Genomic DNA, 20,259 nt, shown 5'->3' with positions numbered 1-20,259 from the left:
CAGCCTGAAAGGAATAAACAAAAGAGACGGAACTGCCCAGATCTAACCTCTGAACTGACAGGTATTGTCTGCAACTTTAGTATAACTATAGGATAGAAACGTCCTGTAAGACGGACAATTTTTCTATACCAGAATGTGGGTACTTCGCATCATCAGTGACCAGAAACTCTAGGTGCTCCATGGCTGGGGTATTTTCTGACAGTTTTCCTGCCAGTTCGGGACCAGAAGCCTGGGAACTTCAACAAAGACTGCCAGAAAGTGCTTCATAGACCCTGGGCATGTCAGATATTGCAGTGCCAGTCTGACGAGGAGTGAGCCCGATGATGAAGCATGACATCTAATAAGATGTGTGAGGGCTCCTCCCTCTTTTGATAGAACTGCCTGTATAATTTTTTTTGCGTATTGTTTTTTCAAGGTTACTACTAGGCAGAGTGTACACTGGACCATTTAATCTCCCTTGTCCCCCTTTTTGGAAGTATTGGAGGTGCCCTTTCACAAGGAAGATGCTGCTCAGAGGGAGAGGAGCCACAAAGCAGCTGAGTCAAGACAAAGATTGCTGCACCAAGGAAGGATCTGCACCACTCTGCAAGGCTCCCAAAGTAACCCTGCAGTGTCAGTGGAACTGCGTATCCCTGTTAGCGAGCAGTAGCTGTCATTGGTGCAGATTGTGACAATGGGGCACGCTGCATCAGAACAGGGGCAATTTTTTAGTAACGGGAAATGGACATGGGGCATTCATTAACCAAGTCATCATGAGGGGACATGGCCCCGTTGATTAGCCACCAGAGAGTACACTCTGTTACGTATTGTTTGATATTTGGCTAAAAATGTTTGGAAGCAGCATCCTCGTCTCCTCTTTTGATGACCACCTGCAAGGACATGTGGGTGTGGTTTAGAGGTTAAATCTTGGTGCAATCCTCTCATTGATGTGCTTCCCTGGCACCACTCTTGATTCTCTCTTGGGCGGCAGCCCTGGGCTGCTTTCTGGTCTCTTCTAGCACTGCATGGCTTTTCAAGCTCGGTTCTTGTAATCGAACTGGGATGGACACTAGTTCCTCTGAACCCTCTGTTACTCCTCATAATCTCTCTTTATGTGTATGTCTTGACCGTACACCACTTTTAGGGTTGAGCGCGCAAGCGCTCTGGCCCCTGTTGTAATCTCTCTGTGAGCTTTTAACCACGCCCATGTCACGTCCATCACTTTTGTTGGTTCATAGGCTTTCCTTTTAAAATCCACTTGATTTCATTAGTGAAAGGCATGCATACGTCATGCGTTTTCTGGTGTTTAGCCCTCCTCAAGAGCGCTGGCCAACTACTGAAAACATGCGAGGCTCCATGTTTTATGTGTGGTTTCTGGACTACTTTTTCTCTTTATTTCATAGGCAGCGCGATCACGCTGGCCAGTAATCAAGCGCTTTTCATGAGTACCAGTTTAATTGTATTGTTTATCCTAGCGCTCCTTCGTGGATTCAAGGTTTTACACAGCAGGTCGCGCTCATTTAAAAAAAAAAAAAATTACTATGCAAAGGTGAAACCAGACCGGTCTTTTTGTTATGATTAGTCACCTTCGCTTATGGCAAGGCGTTTTAAATCGGCTCCCTTATGTGGAATTGAATTACTTTTCATTTTCAGTTTATGTGGCAAGAAAAGTCTGTTTAGGGGTTTACAACGTTATTAGCTCTAACTCGAGCAAACGCGAGACCCATTGCATTGCAAATGCTTACATCTTTTTCGATTTTCACAATGCTCTTTCAGTTGCAGGCGTATGAATTACGTCTTTTTTTATTTTTTTCATGTTCTCCCCTTTCCCTTTATTGGTATTTTGTTAGTAATATTCAGCTGCTTAGAACGTTGCGCTCTTTTTGGCAGCCCTATCTTACTGAACTTTCTTTATTTCTTCCCCTGTCACAATCAGGACATTTCTAAAGGGGTTTTGGTATCAGGTAATTACCAGTGCTTACCAAATCTGTGTTAACACGTTCCCGGGTCTCTTATTCTATTGTCTATTCAGCCTTTTTATTCAGCCGTGCACTTCTCTGGCACTTCAAGATGCATTGCTTTCCCTTCTTTCCCATCTAATCGGCACAAAATGCCAGTGCTGGGGCCAGATTCACAATGGTTTTGCTATAACTGAATGTGACTTGCTCTTGGACTACTCCAGGCTTACTCTTGAATTCCAGAAGTTACCCTGGAGGACTACAGACTTACTCCTGGAATTTAGGATTAGGCAAGTAGTACTACATGAGTATTATGCAGGACGATCTTTGTGAATCGGGCAATGAATATTCAAATGACAGGAAGATCATGGCCACCCCTTCTCAACTCCTCCGCTCGGTGGCGTCTTGGCCGAGCATATGGCATCTGCTCTGTAGGAAATGGATAGAGCCCCCCTGCAGGAACCATGCTGTTGCCCAACGAGGGCTCGCTTCCAGTCCACCATGAGGGAAAGTGCCATGCGATTGAGTGCTATTTGGGGTAAGAACAAATACTTTGGCAGGAGAAAAGGCATGGAGGGCCAGAGGTCAAGGCATCAAACCAGACAGAGGTTTAGGCGAGATAATAAGAGGGGGGCACAGTTTCTGATATCAAGATGCACAAAGGTGGGAACTATGGGTAAGTGGGGCAAAGACTGTATATATTTCAATTATATTGAAAATAAAAGATGTGCGCTAGGAACAGCATAAATGCAGACTTTGCCATTTGATGCAGTTTGTTTTTGTTTATCAATTAAGACTGTCGTTTCTTCCGATTTAGTAGCTGTCTTTCAAAATGTGCATTCTTTCTCTCAGAAATTTGGAAACATTTCTGTAGATTTTTACATTTTTTCCTAGGATTTAGACCACGCCTTCTTAGAAATAGCAGAACGTGACATCCATCCGAACATAAAGTTAAACAGCTGTGGTGTATACTCCAGTAGCCTGTAACATCTGTGAGGTCTTAACTTCCAGGCGGAGAAGACTTCCCCTGGCACCAAGTCGAGAGTGTGCCCATGCCAGCCAAACGTCATCTGGTAGAACTGTCACAAGCTGGCAGATTTTGCATAGCAACGAACAGACAGTGCTGTCCCAAACACAGAGATCAGTGATGCCAGGCTATCTCACCCACCACTGGAAAATGAAACCATGTTTATTATACTGAAATAGACGTTGCTATGCCAATGCACGACGGATTTCCCCACTTACTGGTAAAGATACCGCATATTTTTGGTTTCTACGGCAACAGTCTGCAGTTGCCGGTTTGGCAAGATAAACTCTACAGTTATATGAATAAAACACAGCTAGGCACAAGCAAGGAAATGCTGCTAAACTGGACCATGCAAAGCAATCCATGACTTTGGGCATCTGATTTGGAGCCAACATTCCATACACAATGTTGGCAGAAAGTGTTTGGTGTCACGTACGTGGCAACTTGGTAGATCATATGCATCGGAACCGAGTGTATAGGCTTGGGAAGGGATCTTCCTGGTGTTTGAAAGGGCTTTGGCAAATCTTCGTAGCAGTTCAGTTAGAAAGGTCTCGTGACATGCAGTTCCTTCCACATCATAACGATGCACTACAAGCGCTGACCTGAGTGATGGGCGGAGCTCTGAAAGAATTTCTTGTCAGTGGACGACATGTTTTACCTTTCCATCAGAGGGAGAGAAGTCAAAGTAAAAGGGCCCTCATCCCTACCAAGAGGTGCTAAGACTACAGCTGACTGTGCAGAAATATGGGGTCCCACAACATACTTAAGCCCATGCTCCTGCAGAGTCTGGGGTAGATTAAAGTGAGCACCTCTTTTCTTAGGGAATTGCTCAGCGACCATCTGCCCCATCTAAATTAATACCACCTGGGACAGGTGTAACAATTGGGGTGACGGGGTCACAGCTTTACCTCCTCGTGTGCTCAACCCATTCAATTCGTATCTGTTTCTGCAATATTCTACAGTTATATGTTTTTTGTTTTTACATTTAATATAGTATTTTCTTCTTCCATTTTAATGGTTTCAGGGTCAAAGGTCCTCGTAAGACTTTAGCATTTTTTTCGAAAGACTGCCACGGTGGCTGCTGCCAAAAGACCACCAGGTTGGTGGTAATCCGACCGCTTTATTACGGCTCACACCGTGAAGACCGCCAAAAAACAGCCACAAATCCAACACTGCCAGGAGACAGGAGGGCGGGAAAGAGGTGATTCCACCACCACCCCTCCCTCAGCCTGATACAGTTCCACCCACCATATTATGAAGCACAAATCACCACAACGGTTCTTTCACGGCAGAAAACCTTTGGTGGTACGAACCGCTGTGCTCAGAAACCACTACTGTCAGAACACAACACCACATTGGACAGCTTGAATATCCCACACCTAACACACATACACACTCACCAGACAAACCTAATCACTACACTATATAACACACACCCACACAACCCACATTCCTTTGCAACTAAATCGATTAACACATACACAGAGAGCAGGCAAATACCCTCATATAGCACCATTACACCATATGCACAGATACACATCTCACCCAGCACACACAACACAACTGCACCACTAACACAAAACGCACATAGAGACCACACACACACCACAAGCATCCATCATCCACTGCGTACCACCCACACCCCATCAATCACCGTACAGTGCACTCTTACACACACAACACGCCCCCACCTAAACACAACCACTACCATGTCCCCAAAAAAGCACCCACGGTTCACAGACGGTGAGTTGATGGTCATGGTGGAGGAAATTATCAGGGTAGAGCCACAACTGTTTGGAGCACAGGTCCAGCAAACCTAGATAACCAGGAAAATGGAGTCGTGGCAGAGAATAGTTGACAGTGTCAACTCAGTAGGCAGCCATCCACGCACAAGGGAGGACATCAGGAAGAGGTGGAACGACCTTAAGGTTAAGGTGCGTTCCATGACATCACAACACCATATAGCCATGCACAAGATTGGCAGTGGGCCCCCACCTCCTCCCCCACAGTTCACATCTTGGGAGGAGAAAGTCTTGGATATACTGCATCCCGAGGGCCTGACTGGAATACCTGGTAGACTGGACTCTGGTAAGTACACACAACTACCATGTTGCACAATTTTCATATCCTGCATGCTTCCTTACCACTCAGATACTCCCCAATGTACTGCATGTCTCACTACACATCCCACCCATCCACCTAATGCCCCTCTCCTGCATGCCACACCTCCACCCAGCCCAACTGCCCACACACCCCTTGGCCAAGGCACGGATAGCATTGGCTAATACTATCACTAAGACTCACACAATGCACTAGGCCATCAACATGAATACCTTGAATGTGCACATCACATCACATCTCTTGCATATATGACTATTGGACTAGCTATAGCAACTAGATGGTATGACTAAGGACCACTACATGGTAATTACAGCAGTGCAATGACACAGCACAATGGCAAGCAAGGCTAAACACAGCTACAGCTCTGTGACTATACCAACTGGCCACTAATCAGGATCCACACCCCAGAAAGTCAACCACAGTGGTATGGAATGTAAGATGGCAGACTCCATGCACATGCACAGACAGGATCATTAACCTTGTATACTCCCATACTCTCCTCCCATTGGGAAACCATGTTGCACTGTGTAGCCATTTCCACTCACAACTACAAAGCCTGAATAGCCCCTAGCTGACAGTGCAGAACAGTCATGTGAACTATCAGTCAGTACCAATACCCATACACACACCCAGAGTAACTAAACCTGAATGACACCAACCTAAATGGAGTATGGTACACATGTCACAGACTACGATCTACAACCAATGGTATGCTGTGCAGCATCTGTCATTGCTGGGAATCATGTCAAGCCACTGTATGCATATGATAAAGAGATAAGCAAACACACCTTCAATATGTGACTCCCTCTCTCACTCCATCCACAGGTACCCCTGCCAGGGTCACCATGGAGAGGATACCAGAGACTGCCAGCCCACTTCAGGATGAAGGCCCCAGTGAGGACAACACACCTGGATGTCTGAACACTGACGACCTACCTGGCCCATCAGGGACACCTGGTCAGCCTACCACTTCCTGCCTCTCCCTGCCCACATCAATCCCCCCCAACCCTGTAGCTTCTACATCACAGCCAACCCTTCATCCCCAAACCTGTGTCCCAAGGACAGATCAAACTATTGTGTGCCCCATAGTACAGGGACCTGAGTTGACCCCTCACACCCCAGACATTGTAGGTTCTGCAAACACTGGGAGTGGGCACACCGCACCAGGGGCACATGGCGGTTGGGGGTGTGGGAGGGAAGCTGTGGGCCAGAGGATGGGGCCCCAAGGGACTCCACTGACCAGGAAACCATCTCCCAAGTCCTGGGAGCATACTATCAATCCGAGGACAGGATCGGCCAGATTATCACCATGTTGGGGGAAAACCAAAGGCTGCAGAGGGAATACCACCAGAAGCTCATGCAGCAGTGACAGGCCCACAGTGCCACAACGACCACCATTGCAGGGGTGCTGAGGGATATCAACACCACACTGCATGTTTCCTCCACCCACCAGCAGGCCCTTTCCGCTAGCAACATAACATATGAGTCATCCACATCAGTGGCAGTGAGTGGAATGGAGGCCCTCCCACAGGAACCACAGCCCTCAGACACCCCTCCCTCTGTAGCTGAAGAACCCCCCCACAGATGTGGACATCCATCCAAACATCCGGCTGGAGCAGATGCTAAGGCCACACCCAAGTGGCCCTCTCCTGATTTGTTTCCCTTGTGCGCCACTGAGACATCCAATTGACTATTCAATTACATAACTCCATCTTCCCATTGACATTTAGACACTGGACCTGTGCAACCAACAGCTGTCCCACCTACTCTAATGATTCCATCTACCATGACCCCACTCATCACCTCTTGGACCAAGTATGAACCATATATTTTTTGTCACAAATTCATTCTATACACAGTAAACACCAATAGAACACAGCTACTGTATATGTGTCTTCATTACAACATCAACAAAAGTCATGATTGCTAAATGTGATATGGTTATGCACCCCTACATCTAACAGGCAGTGTGATGGACAGCAGAGGGAGGCATCCTCAGCAGGAAACACAGTACAACAGATATGTCCCAGGACACATGTCAGACAGTCCAAAATCCTGGCCCTATTAAGAGTAGAGTCAGTATTCCTACCTTCAAAAAGACAATGACAGAGAGTACGATCAGGGTGAAAGGCATGGAGCCACGCAAAGCACATATATGCAGCACATAGGTGTTGTGCCCAGTGTAGAACACCTTCTAGCCATGTCCCTCTAGAATTTACCTAAACAACACCAGTCACAGAATATTCACCAAAAATCACTGTAGCTGCCATTTGTCATATACAACCCTCTTTCTCAAATCATTCGGCAATGGCTGGTGACTATGAATGCCTCAAGCCATAGGTAGCAGAGGCACATATTTCTTTACCACAGTCAGTGGGTGGAATGACATGAGAACAGGAGAAGCCAGCAGACATAGCTCAATATTGGTCTGTAAATTGGAGATGTCATTCTAGGAAACTTCAGTGAGTACACTTGTTAGATTTGAGACACTTTTACTGTGCACCTTACATTCAATCAGACTGCTCCCCCTACACACACGTGTCAACTCAGGAGGACTATTGTCAACAAATCATGTGGATATATAACACGTGTTAACCCACACTCACCATACCTGTATGTTACTAGAAGTACTGATTGATGAGCTCAGTCCTAGAGTAAGCTGCGTCTTCCTCCTCTGCCTCCTCATCACTTGCCATGTCAGCATTACCAGCCACTGGTCCAGCTGGCTCACCCTCATCAGCTAGAAATGGTATCTGACGTCTCAGGGCTAGACTGTGGAGCATGTAGCAGGTTACTATTATCTGGCATACCTTTTGGGGTGAGTAGAGGAGGGCACCTCCAGATAGGTTCAGGCGCCTGAAAATTACCTTCAGGAGGCCAAATGTTCTTTCAATTACACACCTCGTCCTCCCGTGGGCCTCATTGAAACAGACTTCTCCATCCATGGCAGGGTACCTCAACAGTCAAGGAAGGTTACAATAGCCGGATTCACCTGTGTTAAAAAGATGTAGGGCCAGTGAAATAACAGGTACAGCAACAGGGTAGAATGTGATGACAGGTGCCATAACAGTGAAACACCTTCAAATGCATACATACTAAGCAGCCAGGCCCTCTCTGTGTGTAGTCGTGCCATCATGTGTGGGACATTGCTGTTCCTCAAAATGAAGGAGTCATGCACAGATCCAGGAAATTTGGCCGTGATCTGTGAGATGTACTGGTCTGCCAGACACACCACGTGAACATTAATGGAGTGGTAGTTTTTCCTGTTCCTATACACCTGTTCATTGGCACTGGGAGGGACCCGGACTATATGGGTGCCATCAATGCCCCCTATCACATGAGGGATGTGTCCCATATCATAAAAGTCTGCCTTAATATAGGCCAAATCTGCACGTTGGGGGAACCTGATGAAGCTGTCCAGGTGTTTCAACAATGCACACAGTACATCCTTCAATACAAGACTGACCATGGACTGTGACATCCCTGCTGTCAAGCCCACTGTCTTCTGAAAGATGCCTGTGGCAGGAAAATGTAGCACTGACAGGACTTTTCCTGTTGGAGGGACGGCATAGGGATTGCGTATGGGTGGTGCGAGATCAGGCTCCAACTGTGTACATAGATCCATGATGGTCTGACAATTCAGACAATAGGTTTGGATGATATGCCTGTCCTCCATGGTTACAAGGTCAATTAGTGGATGGTACACTGGTGGTTGTCTCATTCTCCTCATGGGAAGATATGTAGGCAGAGAGGAGAGAATGTACAGTGAGAAATGCACTTGACACATGTAAGCAGAACATGTCAAAATAGTGCATCCCTAACACTGTAGGACATGCGTAGTACTGCTGACATATACTATGCTAAGCATGCTGAATCACTTTGGACATCAGCCTTGCAGCACAATGCTGAACTTGTAAGTCATATAGGACACATATCACATGTGTAATGTACCACATGTGGCAGACTGAGCTGTCCTGCACTGATCATTACAAAAGTCATGGGATATACTATATATATCGTGCCACCACCTATGTGCCTCCGATTAGCTAAGGAAGCCCATCAACAGATATACTGCCACGTCACATCACTGTGTCATGCATGTCACATGTCTTTGCACTACCATGATAGCACAACATAGGGTTACTCCACAATTTGGACGAATAGGCATATGGCGCACTTATATTGGCATATCAATGCATGATATGGGTACAAAATAGCAGCTGGCTGTCCCACAGCACTGGACAGTTGAAAGTGACTTAAGTCCGCCAGCGTATGTCGACATGGAGGAAGGTGGTCACAACCGCCATGCAACTTGGTTAACATTGCTGCGTATGGGGGACTGGGACCAATGGCAAGGACCGCCGGCGGTGACAGTCCTGTGCCCGGCAGCCGTGACTGCCATTTTCTGCAGCCTTGCTCACTTGACTCCTGACACTGTTGCCAACAAGACCTCCATGACCTTAACTACAGTGTACTGTCTCTGGGAGCCATCATGCCACATCCTGCAGGTGATATGGCCCCAGCCTACACTACAGAAGAGCTGGAGAAGCTTGTGGAAGGGGTCCTACACCCATATGGACAGCTATATGGGGCACCAGAGGAGCAGGTGAGCCCAATGCCGTATTCATATGTGGTAGGGGTGTGTGTGATGATGAATGGGGTAAGTGTACTGGTGAGGGAGTATATGCATGCAGAGGGCATAAAGTGAAGGTGTGTGGGCAGAATGGATGGGTATGTGTGGGCACTTGGTGAGTCAGATATGTATAGGCCACTCCTGTTGGTATGGTGCCAGTGTACTTGACTTTTTCCTTTTGTTTGTCTCATCCATGCAGGTCAGAAGAAAGGGATATGGTGTGCCATCGCCAAGGAAGTGTGGACCCTGGGGGTCCACAGCCGTCAGAGCGCCCATTGTCGCAAGCGGTGGGATGATCTGAGACGCTTGGCCCGGAAGGCTGTGGAGGCCCAGATGGGGACGTCCTCCCAACGAGGGAGGAGTTCTCATCTTACCCTGACCTCCCCTAATGGCCCGCATTTTGGCGGTGGCCTACCCTCAAGTGGATGGGCATTTGAGGGCAGCACAGCAGGCACAAGGGGGTGAATACTGACTGTATCCTGGGGCCTGGCTAGGGTTCTATGGGATTAGCTGTCTCACCTTAGCTTATTTGACAATGTAGTCAATGCAACATGTATGTGGACTTGAGGGGCATGGGTAGTAACCACCCGGCCTGAGTATTAGTTGTAGATGTGTTTTGATGGTTTGCTGTCAGTGGATGTACATCTTCCATATCCAGACTTCTCCATGTATGCTTTGTGGAGATGGTCTAATCACATTGGCACTTATGTGCCTCCATCCTGCCTTTATTATTGATGTGAGTTCGTGTATCATCCTGCCCATTGAGTATGACCTGCTCCATCCATCTGCATTTAGGCATCTGTGGCTCTATGGTGTCAGTCCATTCCCATCTGTATAGCACACCTGTATGTGCAACTGTGTGACTCACCTTTTATCACTGGTACTATATACATCAAGTACTAGTTATGTTATTGACTCCATATGAGACAGCCATTACATTTCCACCACAGATATGACCTGTGTAGGACTAGACTAATAGCTTGATAGTTGTATCCCCATATATTGATAATCTGCTATCTATTAGGTATGTGAAGGTTGCTAAAGTAGGGTCATTTGAATTGTACCTTTGATTTGGTCTGATTGCAATCATCATGCATTTTTAAGTGCTAGACTTGTGGGGATGAAACCATGAATGGGATAGTACTAGAGGTGATAAGTGCCTAGGCAGACCTCATAATTGTCCATATGTAATGTAAATGCAATGTATACCAATGCCCTAGCAATTACAGTGCAACATAGCTTATATGCTGCCTACATCATGCCTCAATGCTTACTTGGGGGGCAGATTGGATGGAGTGGGACAATGTCTGCTACCCTTGGCCTAGCTGAAGTGGCTGATTAGGATAAGATTAGGTATTGTATGACTTATGAGATGCTGATGTGAAATGAATGTTGTATTTCCTCTCCAGAGTCTGCCCTATGTAGTAGTGGGATGTGATGTCAGTGCAAAGGCAGTGGTGTTGGTCCATGTATGCATACATGTATTTACCATCTGAGATGACTGTTGTCTGGATTTAGGTACAGGCATACACAAATCTCGAATGGTGTGAGTGAGGCTGGTGTTATGTTTTGAAGTCCTACTGGTGAAACTACATGTGTGGTAGTATTGTGTGTGGGCCATGATGTCATATGTCTGTTCCTGAGGTTCATCAGTTGTGACACTGTACTCAGTGTTTGAGTATGGATGTGTAATATGTGCAATATGGGCCATTGTAGATACACTTAGATGTATGATTAGTTGTGATACATATGTTTTTTTTGTGTCTGCAGACCTTCCTCTGTGATTGGGTCAGACTAATCACATGCCTGTACCCCACACTTGTATTGTACACATCAGATGTCACCTGTATGGGTGTATAACTTGTAGTGGATTTATCAGTTCTTACATCTATATTAGCATTACTGTACAGAGTGTTATGTCAGCCATGTAATGTGACAGGCAGATGCTGTGTGGTGTGTGAGTGGTGTAATATTCACTGTCATGGATATTTAACAAAGGACATGGACTGATCAGCTGTTGTAACTGTACAGGCCTGATGTGTTTTGTTCAGTCAGCTGCACTTCCAATGGGAGATAGGAGTATGGAGAGGTATGATGTGAAATCAGGGAGACATTTGTACTTCATCCAGGGCTTGATGTCCATGCATACAAGGCTATGGTGGTGGTCATGTGGATGACTCTAATCGCGCTGGCTCACTTGGATGTAGATGTAGGTGTGAGGGTTGGCATACAGGGATGGGTAGTGGTGACATGTTGTGACATGATATAGGAAATGTGTATTGGCACCTGAGGTAGCCTAGCCAGGATATGTATTCTCACAGATGTGCATGTTTAATTGTGTGTATGTAAAGTATATGTTAACCCTCTCTCTCCCTATCTCTCTCCCTCCCTCTCTCTCTATTTGTTTGTAGCAGCATCGGCAGGCAAAGGGGAAGGGGCACAGGCAAGTGGGGATGCTGCAGGCCACGTGACCCGGAGTGCTGCTATCAACAACAGCAAGGGACCCAGTGGCGCAGAGGGCGAGGGGAGTGCCACGGGAAGACCGGATAATTCACGTCATCTTCGGAATCCTCCTCCACTGGACACTCCCTGGTGGTGGCTGACCCTTCTGGGACCACCCCAACACCATCATTGTCCACCACCCCCCTTACTATCACCGCCCTCCCAGTAGCTCCCCACTCAGTTGCCCGTGCCCACTCACCCAGGAGAGTGGGCATTTCCTTCGCCTCAGGCAACTCCATCCCTACCCCTGTCATCCCTGCTACCCTCAGTGAGGAGGCTATCAACCTCCTGAAGCTGATCTCTGTGGGTCAGTCGACCATTGTGTATGCCATCCAGGGACTGGCAGCTCAAGTGCAGCACAGCAATGCATTCCTGGAGGGTATTCATATTGCACTGGCTCGCATACAGAGATCCTTTCAGGCTCTGGCCTCCACACTGACGGCAGCCAGTCACCCTTTGTCTACCGTCCCCCCTCCACCTACTTCTTCCTAATCCCAAACCCCTCTTCCCAAACCCAGCCAAAGCACAAAGACACACAAGCATGCACCCACCTCAACAGCCAAGGGTACCACTCACAAACACAAGCACCACAAGACCCACCACCGGCATGCACACAAACAACACCCACCTGCCGACACACCAACATCCACTACCTGCACAGACTACCCCACCACCCTCCTAGACAGACACTACACCAGACACACCTGCAGCCACTACACCAACATTCACTGATCCAGCCACAACTCCAATCTGACCCACATTCATCACAATAGCAGACCCGCAGACATCCACCCCAGTTACCACATCCGCAGCCACCACAACCACTGACACACCCACATGCAGCACATCTTCCATACCTGCAGACACCACCCCAACAGGCAGTCACCCATCCAACATGGCATCCCCCAGCACCTCCTCCCCCCTCCTCCCAACACACATAAATGCCTGTACTCACCCGCCCAACAGATACCCAGCACCCACAAGCATTCATCGCATCCACTTGCATCCAAGACATCCACACCAACACCTCCTACAACCACTCCCTCTACCTCCACTCCCAAACCAATTTGTCACGACTGCCCCTGTATGTCTAGAAGCATTACCTCTCTGAGTTTTCCCTGTTCCCTACTCCTCTCCCACCCTGTGATACCCCCAAACGGTCTGTGTCCCTCTCCAAGTCCAGCCCTTCCACCTCCAAGTTCTTCCCTGCCCCGTGCTAGTACCCATGCCCTTCCCCTGCCAAGAAGTGACCCTTCCCAAGCCCAAGGACCGCCCTCCCAAGCCCAAGCCCAAAGACCCCACTCCCAAACCCAAACCCCTCCCTTTACCCCTCCCTTCCCTGAGGGGCCTGCCTGCCCTCTTGATGCTTCTATCCTGTGGGGGGTACGTAACAGTCAGAAGCCTTGCAGGGGCACAGAGAGGTGCCATTTGTGACTTTGGCACATTGGACTGGCCAATAGCCTTCTCATTCTAAATACTTATTTTTATATGTCCCATATTTAAGATTTTAATACATCTGGGCCAACCTGTTGTTGGATATGATGGTTACATACTTGTCCCGTCTGTCTTTCCACATTGCTGTTTTGTATTTGGTTCCTTTGGTTTGTGTGTGTTTGTGACGTGTGTGTTGGTTGTGCTAGTTGTTATGCCTTGACAGCATGTGTGGGTGTGGCCCTGCCATTTGTCTCTCTGTCATGCCTGTGTATTGTGTGTAGGATATGTTTGTGTTTGGTACATGCATGTATGTAGATAAATTGTGTATAGCTTGTGTTGACATGTGTAATGGAGGTGTTGTGTGCCCTAATGTGGTTGTTGTGTGGGCATCTGTGTGTGTGTGGTGATGGATATGTCAGATGCGTTGTGTGTTGTGTTAGCATGGTATGACGTATGCTTCGTTGTGTGGCTCTGTGATTGAGTATATTGGTTGTCAGTGTTGTTACGTGCTGTTGTATGTATGTAGTGTCATGTGGAGGTGTGTAATGAAATTGCTTTCAGAGGCATTTGAGGTTGTGGTGGTGTTGTTTCAATTGGTGCTGTTGTATAGTGCTGTGTTTTACGGTGCCAGTGCTGTGTTCCTGCAAGTGGTGTGTGCATTGTACTTGTGTGTTGGCCATGGTATGTGTAGTATGGGTGTGTGTAGTATGGGTGTGCGTGTGTGTATGTACGTCTGTGTGTGTGTGCGTATGGGTGCATGGTTACATGTGTATGTCACTGTCGCAACTCATGCTGGATGTGTATGTTGTGGGTGTACTTTGGGTTTTCCCTGAAGTGTCAAGTAGGTGTGTGTACTCACGGTTGTTGTCACTGGTTCCGGAGTTGTTTCGCAAGCGGGAACAGAGGGAAGACTTCCAGTTCAGGTTCCAAGGCTGCTCAAGACAGATATGTGTTCCAGAAGGTGAGTGTTTCCTTATATAGAGTTGGTTTCCGCCAGGGTTTTCGTGGTGGTGCGACCGTGGCGCAAACCTTGGCGATGTGCAGCCTCGTAATATGTCTTGGGGGAACATGATGGCCACCGCCTGACTGCACTGCCAATACTGGCGGTAGTTTGTCTGTCTTCTGTTGGGAAGACCGCCATGGTCATAATTTGGTGGACTTCTCCGCTGGCCTGTTGGCGGTATGACCGCCGCCACTGACATGGCAGTCCTGCTACCACCAAACTCGTAATGACCCCCAAAGTCTGTGTGATGCTTCTTCTTCTGAAGTCACTGATGTTAAAGTTTGTGTGATGTTGCTTCCTCTGATGCCACTAGGAGTGATGGAGCCAGTGGTGTTATCTCTGCTATCCTGATATGATTTTGGTAACTTGGTGCTAGTGGCTCCACCCTGAGACGTTTTGGACAGCTGATTGGAAGAACTTTAAAAATAGTGCTTTGTCAGTATAGAATTTAGTACTGGTTCAAACACTTACACTGCCTCTAAGGAAACGCCACTTGATATCAGAGAGTAGAGGTCCCTGGATGCCAACATTTTGGGCCACAGCTCTTAATTCCGAAACAAGAAATTGGGTATAGTGCTTTAAGTGAAAGGCAAAACCCCAGGCCAGGTAGCATTTGAAACCAATGATGACGGTGATTGAAGCATGAAGGTACCACAACGAGATGACTCACAGTTCTTTGAAAGGACTACGAAGACTCTTAAACAAGTGTTGTGGGAAGAGGAACCCCAGATGTGAAGAGCAGCAAGTCCCCTAACCAATATTCCTGTAGCAGCAAATTCCATGTTTCAGTCAAAAATAACATCACCCTCACTGACCTTCGAGACTAATGCTGTGTCTCAATCAAAGGGGACATCACCACGTAGGAGCTAACTCGGGGTTCTGGTCAGAAAGTGTATGTGCACCATAGCAGCCAAGGCTAGATTCATGTTCAAGGGAACAATTCTGCATCAGAGCCTCTGGCATGTTCCACTCAGAGAGAATACCCGCTTCATAGGAGCCAACAGCATGTTCGGGTCAGAAGAAACACAGAGCCCCAGAGGAGACAACACCCTCTTTCGGTGAGAGTGAACACTGCGCAACACATGATCGTACGCTGTTACCCAGTCCAAGAGACGCATCTACGTCATAGAGGCCAACTGCATGCTCCAGTCAGAGGTAACACCAGCTCCAAGGGAGTCAGCAGTGACTTAATGTGAGAGGGAATCCAACAATATTGGTGACCACAGAACATTGTGCTCTGGAGGCAACAGCATTGTTTATCCCTGGCTTGAACAAATACTTTCTCACACTACTATGCAGTGCACAATTGCCTGCATTTTTGTTCACTTCAGCCTGATATACTGCCATGTCTGATGAAAGCACCTGCATTTCCACATAACTAATCATGGCGCAGTCACCTGCACTGACATATTATATTAGGTGCTGCATAATCACGGTTACTCCCAGACAGCTGCCTGGTATGTCCCACAAACTCACATTTTATTGCAGACACACCTTGCTCACCTGCCCCTTTGCACACTCTCTCACGTCGTCTGTGCTAAAGAAAACTCTCAAAACACAATATGTTCCAGTGTACTCCAACACACTCGCCTTTGTATCTGTTCATGCCTAAATGCTCACCTTTGCTTACTCTCACAGTGTGTGCTTTACTCTTATTTTAACTAAGAGTGTGGAAAGTTTTTTTTTCGCCAATAACATTTTGAGAAACTTCCAATGTTCCCCATTTGCTAAGATTGAAATTTCATGGATTACCTCTGCATTCGTCTGTACAAAGTTTTTCCTTTCTTCAAAATTAGTTTTCAGCACTTGAGTGTGAAGAGTTGCGTGCACTATGGGAAAACTTTAACTGTAATTGAATATAGCTAAGTTGGAAAAAATATGCAGAATTTTTCTCTGAATTTACTTTTTTTAAAACATGTTCTATGGACCTTGTTAAATGTTTGCAGGATTTACCCTACGCATTTCCTTTGAATGGTTTGTGTAAGCACAATGGCACTACACAAGTAAAATAACAATCAGGCCCCCATTTTAGGACCTGTACTAATTGAAGTAAAGTTTTTTTATAAGCTGAATAGGTATTTTTTCACAAAGTTATGCAAATTATGGTTGCTCAGTTGGCTTGATAAGCTAAAGTAACATGAGCTACCTGCTCAATGTGTGTGCCATATATTTTCTTAAGTTGCTAACACAGCGTCTGAAACCAGCCTGGGGAGGGGTGATGATTGCCCCCGCCCCCTTTCAATAATTGGCTGGGCCTCGGGGGATGGGCTCCCCAGGGCCAAAATCGACCCAGGGAAAGCCCTTTCACGAATTAGCTGTGCCCCAGGGGAGGAGTTTCTCATGCTGTAAAGTAATTATAACTCACGCCCTCGTAATGCACTGCTACTTACTCCACATATTATATCAATAATGACATCTTGTACGACACCATTTCTAATATACCTACAACATTTCCAATAACATTAGTGAAAACAAAACTGTATATGGTGAGGCATGATAGCACAAGTTATATTTCCTAAGATAGCTATAACTGTTGAATTTCCATGGTTTTGAATTGGAACCTAACTATAATATCCCTGTAATCTTTTTTTCTTCAGTAAATATATATATATTTATGTAGCGTTTACTACCCCCTATGTAGGGTGATAAAGTGCTTGCTTAAATGAGTACCACACTACACTGTGTAGGATGTGTGGTTGGAAGGATGTTATCTTTGTTATGATCGTATGTGGGAAATGTTTCCATATCACATGTAATGACTACCAAGGTGTGGTTATTGTGTTATGGGGTACATCACGTAGCATTGTGGTGGGTGATGAAGTGTGATAGTCATTCGTGCAGTTCTTTGATTTTCAGTACGGTGGTAGCTTTGTACAGCTCACAGTATTTCATATGGTATAATCTGCTTAGCTGGTTAATGCACTGGGTTGTCAAATCTGAGATTTTGTGTATAGTTGTGATCCTGAGCTGGCATGGTCGGAGGGAAAAGAAGTGTATTTGCCTTTGCCAGGTCCACACTAACTAACTTGAATATTGCTGATTCTGGAATGAACCTAGTGCCTAGCTGTTTTCTGGGACAATGCATTTTATGCAGAATCATTTTCTTAGTCTTAAATGCAGATGTATCTAACATGTATGGCCAAGTTACAATTTTCCTACATACATTGCAATGCGAGAAACTTAGCAACCTTCGCAGAGTTGCAAAGTTTTCATTCGAATTTGGAAACCGCAGGGAAAAAATATAAAACATTGCTGTTTTGAACTTTCTTCATTTGAGAAAAGTAACTTTTCAGGAACGTATAAGTAATGCAAAGGCGCTGTTGTCAGTTCCTGTGTTTTTAATTGATCTGGATTTATTAAAAGACGCAGAATGCCTTGTGAACCCTTAAAAATCAATTCGAAGAAACTATTCATTATAAGTGAGACTTTTACCGCAAGATCTGCATCATTCTTAAAGCATCTGCCACCAGAAATAGAAAGAGTACAGAATTAAACTGCCTACATCGGTTTCAAATGATCTTGTGATGTTCACCACAGTGATACTAAGAATACAGGAATGAAAATCCACAATGATGAACCTGAGAAGGAAGCCCACAAACAGAAATCCGTTGGAATAAACAGAGTGAGAAGCTAATGATAAGACTTCAAAGATGCAACGAATAGCAGAACATACCTGCCAAACGTGTTATAAAGAACAGCAAATGCTGAGAAGTCGCATCGGTCCTGATGAAGATCATAGAAGCAAAAGGCCCCTTAGCGAGACCGGAACACAATTTCACAGATGAATGGACAATTTATTGGTTCTTAATGAAAAAGAGACCTCAAACAATGCAGCTATAAGTTGTCAAAGTCTTTTGTACTAAATATTGAGAAGACGAAGTCCACAGTTATGATGATTTGACATATTTATATGTATTGCATGAACAGGGGCGGCTCCTCCGCTAAGGCGGAGGAGCGCACCCCTCTGCTTGTAGTAGAAGGGGAAGAAAAATAAAATTATAATAGCAAAGTGTTATCCTAATTTTCTTTTTTGGTGAGCTAGGTTAGGGCGGGGCTAGAGTGGGCTGGAAGGGAGGAGTAGTTGGTGCCCATAAGTGCGCATGTGTGTTTGGCCTGCCATGTTCAGCCGGCCAAACAGACATGAGCACTTTGCATTTCTCCACCCGGCTGCATTGAACAGCTGGGAGGAGAAAGTGCACAGGGTGCAACTCCCTGTGTGAGCACCAAAGCAGGGTGCTCACACCAATCACGGCACTGCTGTCATGCTGATGACAGCAGCGTCATGATTGGAGGGGAGTCTGGAAGCCCGTGTGCTTCCGGACGAAGAGGACGGAGGAGGCGAACCTGTATCCGTAGTAGAGGTAAGTTTTTCTTTGTTCTTTCTTTTTTTTTATTCCCATCTCCCACCCTGACCCCCTCCTGCCCTGCCACCCCTATTCAGTGGCATCCGCCACTGTGCATTAAATGTATTTCTAACAATTGAACAGTATAGTATTATACAAAGGAATAACGGAACGTTGTGACGGAAGGCTTAAAACACGAAAAAAACTTTAAAATACTTTATAAAATGTTTGGTGACGTTTTGCATAATTTACAAATGTGTTTTTTGGGAAACATTCAGAAAAATGGTAACGTCATTTAAAATGATTATATGGAAAGTTGACACGTATTTGGTAAATCAAATTAAAGTACTTTAAAGAAACAAAGCCAGCACAGCAATCATGTTAGTACTGCCAGCATTATACTCAAAGTTTCCGATTTTTTTGGACAATTGGATGGTGAGTATTAACATAACCATCTGGAGATGGCCCCCTCTTGTGGTCACCGAGGCTTAGCTTACAGGGTGTTCTCGAGACGAACCAGGTCAACAAGAAGACAGAAAGAAGTACCTCCAAATTGATGCATGTGAAGATAGGTAGCGGGAGGCCGGGCCAGTTGGAAAAGGTGGCTGATGGGCCTGTGGTGGCTGGGGCTGAGAAGGAGGGTCTGTCTATACCACCTCAGTCAAAGAACGCAAAAGAGACACTCTCCCAGTCAACAGGATTGGACGATCACTTTCAGATAACTTTAAGCAGGGCAGCGAGAAACTATCAGTGCCTGCTGCATTGTAAGGTTTCTGCTTTGCTTAATTTGGCCAACTTTAGCTTTCCGTACACCTCTGTTGTTTTTCTTCACCTGCTTTGTGTTTCTTCTCTCTGTCTAACAGTATGGCATTGTCATAGTCCTGAGATTTACCTTGCATTACCATCACGCCTTTCACGTTGCTGTCTCCTATACTCTCAAACCTGGCGAGGATCTCCTGATACTTTCCGGATTTTGTCATCCACCCGTTACTGAAGCATGGAGTAATTTGTTCACGGTCTGATGACAACAACCTGTGAAGGGTATCCGTACCACATATTCATCATATAATATCTCTTCAAAGGTCCCACACCCATACTGTGACCCATACCACTGATTATCCATTAATGACTGAACTCCAACCTGCATCGAGTAGACGAGGTGCCACATCATTGTTTTGTCTTCTACCTCTCTCTTGAATCCCTTGCCCCCATTTTACCCAAATAAAGTCACAGTGGTGACCCTTAGTATCCATATCCAC

This window comes from Pleurodeles waltl, chromosome 4_2 (genome assembly GCF_031143425.1).
Source record: "Pleurodeles waltl isolate 20211129_DDA chromosome 4_2, aPleWal1.hap1.20221129, whole genome shotgun sequence".
NCBI classification, from domain to species: domain Eukaryota; kingdom Metazoa; phylum Chordata; class Amphibia; order Caudata; family Salamandridae; genus Pleurodeles; species Pleurodeles waltl.
This window is presented reverse-complemented; position numbering follows the sequence as displayed.